We start from the raw sequence: 9,260 nt of genomic DNA, 5'->3' as shown, positions 1-9,260 counted from the left end.
AGCCTGTTCCCCACCCAGGTCTGTGACTGCAGAGCTGAGCAGGGACCAGGCTCTCCAGCCCCCCACCCTGCGATCACAGTACTTGGAGCTGTCCTTGTCAGGGGCAGGTCTCAGCCCCATGTCTCAGTTGGGTTACTGAGGCACGGGGCTGGGAATGAGTTGCAGCGTGGAGTAGCTCCCAGCCCCCTACCCTGATCTGCCAGTGGGGCATCTAGCAGTGAGCTAGCTGCTGGCTGCCTCACCAGCAGATTGGGAAAGAGGGCTGGGATTTGCCCCTCCCCTGCAGCTCTTTCCAAGTCCCCTGCCCCCAGTTGGGGAGCCAAGGCCATGAGCTTCCTGCTACTGGGGGGCAGGGGGACATTGTCCCTTCCCCCCAGCAGCAGGCAGCCCCCGGGGACAGGGTTCAATGTTCCAGCACCAATCAGGAGATAGCTGTCTCCTGACCTAGTGCTCCCTGCCCGCCCCTGAGCTAGGACCCAAGGGGTGGGGGGAGCCAGAGCTCCCCCTAGTGGTGGCAGGGGCTCATTGTAGGGCCCCAGGAAGTGGGAACAGTTTGCTGCCATTAGAAGGAAATCTGCTCCCACTTCCTTGCATGTGGCATGTGTAGATGCCTGCCTGGGAGTGTTTACTCCCGAGTAGTTTACTTCTGAGTAAACTGCTGTCACATCAAATGCACATGTAGACACACCCACTGAGGTAAAAGGAGTGTTCATGCCAACACAGCTTTGGAGGAGTATTAATTGGTTTACAGCTCTGCAACAACATGCTGTGTTCTGTCTGAGATCAGTTATATCTGTACTAGAGCCCACTGATGTTCTGGTCACTATATAGCCACATGATCAGTTGATTGTTATAGTTCTGCATATAGGTCTGTCAGATCATGAACTGCTGTCTACATTCTGCCTGATGTTTGGCTGCCAGTGAAAGAGGGGCTGCTTCTGGTCCATGAGGATTTTAGTAACATTTTGAGTTTGGAGTTGCTAGGCTGGAAGGCAGTGGATCTGAATTGCTGAATACTGAGCTCTGTCTTCTCATGCAACAGCTACCTGATCTAAAATGCCAATGATGGAGCCTCACCATGTTCATCTGCTGGAGAATTATTAGAAGAAAATGAATATGGTTCATTAAGAAGCAGGCTTAACGTTCTTTTCTCTGCATTAGCTGGAGGAGGCTCCCTCTTAGATCAACATTTAAGCAACATGCCTTAAAATTAAGCTGCTTGTAAAGTGCTAGTCTAAGGGCAAATAGTCCTTTATTTGGGTTATGAATCATAATAGGGCACTGATCAAATCCCCATTGCAGCAATCCCCAGGGCACTGATCAGATCCCTATTCCAACACTTTGCAATGTTTATTGCTGTAGAAAATGTGCTTTCACTATTCTAATGATTTTGTCACAACATTTCCTTTCTTCTTGTTTTTTGTGAATCAATCTCGTTTCTGTAGTTGACAGTGCCACTCATAACACCGGCAAGAAACCAGTATTCTGGTTCCCTCTGCTGGAAAAGAGTATGTTCAGAAGGAATGCTGCTTTCAGAAAGCACTAAATTCTGCTGATGAATATGCAGCCTTGGGATTGAGATCTCAGTCTATCCTCCATGTACAGAAGCAAGCTCAGCATATAATATACAAGGGAGTTTGTATAAAACCCTGGGAGCTGATCGCTTGTATGATGGCATTTTCTTTTCTTCAAGTAGGGGCTTGCTTGCACCGCTTATTTAAAATTAGTCCTCAGATGACATCCATAGTTAATCCTCACTCCGGAGCTTCTTTGTGAGCCAAGTGTTCAATTCTGCATCTCTTTTAACTGAGCAGCTTTTGTGACTCTGTTCTGCAACTGGACAAGCAAAGCCACATTTTTGGTGTGAGGATTTGGGGTCTCAAATGTGCTTTTGCAAATTGCCTTCTCTGTTAGATTGAGATCTGTATTTCTGCAGTATTTCTTTCCTGCCATTAACCTTTGACCCTTGAACGTAACACAGAGAACAGACACCAAAGAGTTGTGAACAAACCTTCAAGTAGCAGCAGTATAGTGTGGGGCCCTTTAAAACTGGCATGGGCTGTTTATGTTAACTATGTAAAAAGAACCTTTACAAAAATACTAACAGGGTTTTTAAAAATTACCCTTTCAAGAAGTCTGCCACCTAAACCATAAGGTTTTCATTACCCTTTTGGGGGGACAATTCCATGGCTGAGTCCATAGCACTGATATGGCTCTCTTCCTAGATAAGCATCCTGCACTTTCCTTCAGCTCATCCCTTCCTTGGTACCATTCATTGATCTCCTTCTCTCCCTTGAGGGTTTTGCAGGCTGTTCTCATTTCTATTATAATCTACCACTGAGCCACCCTTGCCTTATTCATCTTCTTTTAATCTATGTCAGTCCCTTCCCTCAGTCAGTTCTGTCACTGTTCCCTGAGTGCTCTATGATGTGTCATAATTCTCTGATAATTTGGGGTCCAGCACTGAGCACAATGTTCCACCGAGCCTCACCAGAACCATAGGACAGGACTGTTATCTACCTGATGTAAAATTGCCTTTGTGAACCAAGCCCCCTTACTGTGGTCTCTTCTGAAGCTGTGCTTTATTATTTCAAACACACCTAATTCAGTGCATTTTGTCCCTCTCCCTGCAGAGGTGTCACTGATAGAGTTTGTGTCCAAGTCATACTGCTCCTGCAGGGGTTAATGCTTCAGGAAAGTATGCAGAACAGCAACTTAAAAGCTGAAATTTGGGAGTGAAAAAAGAAGACAAAAGAGTTAATCTTCAGGGTCCTGGCCGCATCAGCACCTCCCCCTGACAGCAGTGACTTCCCTTGGAAAATAGTTTGTGCCAGTGCCAGCCCAACAGCTGATGCTTTGTACTAGCTGCCAGAGCTGCTGCAGGGACAGTGCAAAGTGTAGGGGGGAAGGGGGTTGAAAGGGAGTTTAAGCAGTTCTTGGGGCTTGTGCCCCACTGGCCCACGTATTGTTACACTACTGCCCCATGTCCCTTCCAGCAACATGGATGCCCAAATGGCATCCTCCCATTGAGAAATGCTGCTTGTTCTTTCATGTTGACACACTGGAGAGTGAAGAAGGAAGAGAAGGACTTGGCTGGGGAGATGGCCATGCAAAGAGCTCTGGCATCAGAAGTAGATCCAGTTGGTAAATGTTTGGTTCTCTTGGATCAGTATGAAGCATGGTCTACTGGAACCTGTTCCTCTTAAAGACAGAGCTGCCCACTGTGGCGGGCCAGTAGGGGGTGCTCCTGCATTGAGCTGCCCACCTACCTGCACCTGACCACCTGCCAGGCTCCGAATGCCTCCCTAGGGGCGCCTTATGTCTGGCCCGACCCCTTCCTGGAGCACATACGCTAGCCTGGGGATAACACCGTGCCACCACCCGGAGAAGAGACTGTCTCGGCCCTGTGTCCTCAGGGAAACACAGGCCTAAGAGTCCTACGGGTACTCGACCAAGTACAGACACTTGGGGCACTTCCCCAAGTCAGGGGGCAAAAAGTAAAGTTCCCCTTAGTCTGCAGACCTAAGGGGTCTCTTAGGCATAATTTAGACCCACCCCTCAATAAGTCTCCCACACCAGTCACAAAGGAGAACTTTATTGGTTACAGGGGTAGTGTGAAAATAGGGTACAAGATTGAGCAATATCCTAGATATCCTAAAGAGCAAACAGTCTGGCTGAGGTAGCCTTTTGATCACACATCTGAGTTCCTGCCAGCTAGATATCTAATCAGATCTCGAGTAGCTTACTCACAAGCATCTTCCAAAGGCCGGTGCCGTTTCTCTTTGGAGGCAGGCAGTTCCTAGCTCGTGAGTTTGGGGGAGAGAGACAGTTTTAGATGGTAAAGCTCCTTTGTGTCCCCCGCATGGCTGCTGCTTCACCTCATGGCCGAGGAGACTGCCTCATTCCCCATCCTAACTTATATAGCCCCTGTGACCTCATTCACCTGGTCCAGTGGAGGCCAGCCCCGGTTGGCTGTCAGCCAACCAATTTGAAATGCATCACCGGTTACCGGGCAGATTCCAGTCCACCAGGTAGATGCCCCTCACCCAGGTGGCTGATGCCAGTCACGTAGGCAGGGGGAGCAGGTTTCCCCCCTCCCTCAGGACTGCAGCCAGCTCATGTTACCTAAAGAGACAGGCTGAGGTGTGACTCCTCAGTGCTGGGCCTATTTTAATCTCATTGTCACAGGGCAGAGAATTTGGGGAGAAACCAAGGTGGCTTTCTGCCACACCCACATGGTCATACCTTGGGTTCTGCTAAGGTCACATGAGGAATTATCCCACCCCGGCCTTCTGTAAGCCCAACGTGAGATATACAAACTCTGCTTCTTTTAACCATTGGGAATTTACCTCACATCCTCCTCTGGGACCTGATTCATCTCTCTCAGCCGTTGTAGGTGGCAGAACCCTGAGCTGAATACCAACCTCTTGGTAAGCGGTGCCGCAAACAGAGACGTCTACGATGGTTTGGCGTAGCTTCATGATGCTTAAAGAGCTTGTCTCAGCACAGAGATCAGTTCTCACTGGAGTATCAATAATTTACTCGCAGATTACTAAGACTGATCCTTCATCACTGAAGCTGGGGATGTGTCTGCCACTGACCATTTGGGATGAAGAGCAGACCCTAGGGTAGTAAGGAAAGCCTTTGTCTGGTGAAGGAAACACATCTACTGTGCTACAGAGCCTGTGCACTCTGAACGATTTCAGAATGTGTGATTTCCAACTGCTGTCGTTATTCTAGCCTCCACTAGGTGGCAGATGGGCACGAAAGCCAGGTTTCCCCCTGAACCAGGATTTAGAGTAAGATCAGGGAAATGAATTCTGTGAGCATCTAAATACATGTGTGTAAATGTGATGTATTTGGGGGTTAGACTCGCAGTACCACCCACAGGTTTGGTTTGCTCTGATAAATCTCCACTTTATTTTGTCTCTCTCTCCCTTTATTAATGCAGTGGGAAAGAAGTAATAGTTCACGGCACTATGGTTGCCTGACCATAGAACAGGGAGGTTCTGTTCACAGGAATAATTTGGCTGTCCATAGTCAGCCACAGTTTTTATTGAAACTTCATTCTTGCTGAAACACCAGGGGCATATTCTTATTTCACTTTACATGCACAAAGGGCATTTACATTTAACTGCTATTTTTGGTACTTATACACAGTCATCCTACTCCACATCAGTGGGGATGTGTAAGTGTTTCTGTGGCTAATGAGCATCCACAGTAGGCTGCACTCTGACCAGGTAGATACACAATGCAGCATATACAGGCAAGTGCAAATCCCCAAATTACAGCTAGATAAAAATTGCTTTCTTTTGTTTGCTTCACATTGCTTTAAACCCCAGGCCATGGTTAGTCCTTATTCAGTCTGTTCTCCAGGCTCCTGTCTTCATGCTTCCCCCCCACCAACCCCCTCGCTCCCCCTGGGCACCCCGGAGTGAGATATATGGTTCCAGGTGTAAGCAAATATGTTGGAGCGACATGGTTCGATTCAGATGGCTGCTACTTTTAAGTTCAGGGGCTCCTGAATTCTAGTCTGTACTTTTGCTCCCAGTGTGGTGGAAACTTCTCCACCCATTTTTTTTCCAGTGAATAGTACAAATTCAAAGTTCAGTGGCTCAGCTTCAAGAGGAAGCCTGGAGAGGGCTCTTTAGTATGTTTGACTTGTGTCCTAATAGTTAGAACTCTGTATGAGAAGGTCTAGATGGGGTGTCCTACATCCTGGGTGAGTTCTTTTAACTAGTAGGTTTAGGGACTAACACATGGGACAAACTTTCTCCAGCATCTAACACTTGCTAGTCTTGGGTTTTTACCTGCTTACAGTCTGGGGACTTAATGCTCACCCATGTATGTACATAAAGAGCCATGTACATGCATGTTCAGAGTGCATCCCTGCTGCCTGTGGAAGTGTGCATGAGTGCCAAAATGGCAGTAGCACAGTTAGGTAAGTGCCATTTGGGCCTGAAAGTGAAATAGGATTCTGCCTCAGGCTGTTTTTTCACTGCACGTTGTTCAAACTCTTCACACCTCATAGAATGGTAAAAAAAAATAACACGGGCTCTGGCGGGTCATGATGGAAATTCCCAGCTATTTACTTAGTTTCTGAGTTGTGATGGCCAGGGATCATTTTCTGTGATGTGTGTGCAACACATAGCCTTATGGGGGCTGGTCCATGACAGGGCCACCTAGCCATGCCTCAGTACAAAAACAAAAAATGAAACAGCAACAACCAAAAAATGATGCTGGACCCCTGGCTTCTTAGCCCAAGTTGGCACACATAATCCTCCCTTTATTCCTGCACCTTCTCCTCTCCTTCAGTAATTAGTGAACACTTTCCCCCCAACATCTGTCTTAGTATCTGAACACTATGTGGCTTATATTTGAGACCATTAACCTTTCTAGCTGTCATAAAAGCAGACCTCGCACTAATGGAGCATGTCATGTTAGATAGCTCAGACTGTAGTATCCTGCAGCTTTATGAAATAATATAGCTATAATGCATATAGGGAACAAATGACCAAAATTCTGTAAATGAAGCATTTAGTATGAGTATTTACCTGATAGTCATATGAGTCATATGGCTATGAGCATTTAAGTCTTAGTTGTAAGACTAGCTGTAAAATGGTAGACAAGTGGTTAGGATGGCATAATAACCCTCACAGAATAGGTGTTTTACTTAATTTTGAGAACTCTTTGAAGAAATTAAAGGCACTAGTTGTGACAATCTTCACCATATTTTACCTATCCATAGCAAAGAATATTTACGTAATGCAATATTATTTACTAAGTGATCTATGAAGCAGTTTCTCTGAAGCATGTACCCTGTAATTTGTGAGGTGAGTAAGAGCGAAAATGAACAAAGCTTTTGCATGTATACAGCTGTGGTACAGGGGGATATGAGGATATGCTTATAACACCCTTCAAAATAGGGAAGAAGTAGGGAACGAAGAGAACATAAGATAGGAACTATCTGCTGTCTCAACTGCTTTGGATCCTTTTCTCTCAAAGGATGGTGTGAATAAATGAATGCTAGTCATTTTATATTACTTTCCTTTTCTTTGCTAGATCACAGTTGTTTTTCTTTTTCTTAGGCTTATAGACAGGCTATATCCGTTTATGACGAGTGCAGGTCACAGGGGTCTTAAATCTGGTGATATCCGCTGTAGCTGCTAAAGGGCCAAAGTCATATGTTAAATAACGCTGATTAATATTAATAGTACAAATTATAAAAAATAGCCATACTTCTTGGGAGTTCATAGATTTTAGGGCAGAATTTTGTCTGCCTAGAAAGACAATTTTCCAGCCATCATAAGTGGTACTTTTGGTACTTATGGTACTGACCCAACCATTACATAACCTGCTGTGCATGCTCAATCTAAACATGCACATATCTGTCCACACTACAGGGGAAATCAAATTGCAGTCTGTATATAAACAGAAAAATGACACTTAGGTAGCTGGAACATTGCCATTTAGATGCAGAAAGGGTAACAGAATTCTGTCCAAGGTCTGCAGGAAGCCTGGGCAGAGACACTCCTGACACTATACCTAGATGCTCTTAGCAGTGCATTTTAAATGAAGCCAAGTTCAATCTTCAGCATATTTCTGATCTTAAAACATTCAGAGGTGAACCTCTGCTTTAGAGTTGCTTGGTGCTAGCTCTCAGGAAAGTGCATGTGGCTTCCTATCTAACAGAACCTTTTTTTTACCATGCCTATCACTGTAGTGCCCAAATTATGCTTGGGACTATGAAATCAAACATTTCAGAGAAATACAGGCAGCATGGTGAAATAGAGGAAAAATGAGAGTTCTTTAGATATTTCAGGCCTTGGCTATATATGCTTTGTAAATAGGATTCAGCTCCCAAAAATGGACAAGCAGCCTATGAAAAATAGAAACATAGGGCTGAAAGGGGCCTCAGGAGCTCATCTACTCCAACCCACTGCTCAAGATAGGATCATCCTTGCCTAATCCGTTCTAGCCAAATGTTTGCCTTATCTACACAGATTGGTACAATCTAGTCTGGACATGAGAGGAGAGGGGTGATGGTAGATTAGAATGAGACTGGAAGTGAAAGCAGCTGGAATGACAGGCAGAATAATGGGGGATGGCATTGATATGGGAGGAGAGAACAAAGGTGAATTGTATGGCTAGGTGACTTTCTGGTATTTTAGAGTGAGGATGTTGCAAAACCATCACTGAGAGCTGCTTAGGGTAATACCAGATTGGGTAAAGACATCATTTCTGCAGAGATGGGTCCAAGGAACAGGTTTAATTTTTAATGCAGGTCACATTGTTTGAGATGTATGGTTGCCAGCCAGTGTCAGCACCTACTTGCTTTAATACTGGAGGGATAATTATGTGTACACACACACACACACCTCTCTACTCAAATTATGTTACCCTGAAGTGGAACAGTTCTGCTTCACTATGGCATCAGTATTTCTGTATTAAAAAGTAGTACACAATCAGTACTAGTGGTACACTGATACAGACTCCTGCTTGTACCTGAAGCAGTGTGACCCACTTAAGGTAGCACTGTATATAACCCAGGAGGCTTTCCCTCTGCACAGAGGTTATTGATGGATGTCCAGTGCTGCACAAAGTGACTACACTCCTTTCAATTTCAGCCAGAGGCAGGAAGCCTGGAAAGGATGAAGCTCATCTTGCCACAATGCAGCCCGCCATGTTTTCCTGTGATATGTTTTCCCAGGACAGAAAATTTCAACTGGAACAAAATCTTGATTTTTAAAATTCCTTTGGGTTACAAGGACAGCTTTTTTCCTGTAGTAAGACTATCTTGGCCAAACCAAAACGATTGGTAACTTTGTTAATAGAACGTCAGCCTTTTTTGGACCTTTGTAGCCTCCTTGAAAACATCGAATGAGCCCTATGACCTGGTTCCTGATCTTGACTTTGTTGGATTGATCCTGCTTTTTGTTTGCTTAGCTTACAGCTCTCGACTGATTTCAGGTAAACAGTGAAGTGGCACTCACAAGGAATAGAAGCTTAAAGCATTTCAGAGCAACTTGGGCAACCAAGAAGGTGGAGGAGAAAATGTACAGTCTATCCTGGAAGGAGTAAAATTGACCTGAGAGGTGTCCTTCAAATCATAGGTGTCCTTCAACTGGAAGGTATCCTTCAATTAGGAAACTGAAGTTTCATTCTGAAAAAAGAAAAAGGGTAAGGGAGCAAAATTCCCATTCACACTCCTCCCCCAAAAGATGACAGATAGGGAGTGTGTGCTGGGAAATTAATGTTAC

At 45.2% G+C, this 9,260-nt stretch overlaps 1 long non-coding RNA gene across 1 annotated transcript in view; it reads right to left on the bottom strand.

Moving 5' to 3' along the window:
- Window positions 1–3,634: 3,634 nt before the first annotated feature.
- LOC149857499 (uncharacterized) overlaps window positions 3,635–9,260 on the bottom strand; it is a 50,368-nt gene continuing 44,742 nt past the window's right edge. The window contains exon 4 of the long non-coding RNA XR_016444178.1: window positions 3,635–9,163. This is a non-coding gene — a long non-coding RNA (uncharacterized LOC149857499). The remainder of the gene's footprint in view (window positions 9,164–9,260) is intronic.

This window comes from Crocodylus siamensis, chromosome 9 (genome assembly GCF_052110815.1).
Source record: "Crocodylus siamensis isolate JL-2025a chromosome 9, ASM5211081v1, whole genome shotgun sequence".
In the NCBI taxonomy this organism is placed as follows: Eukaryota; Metazoa; Chordata; order Crocodylia; family Crocodylidae; genus Crocodylus; species Crocodylus siamensis.
The sequence above is the reverse complement of the archived record's forward strand: the minus strand, read 5'-3'. Positions and strand labels throughout refer to the sequence as shown.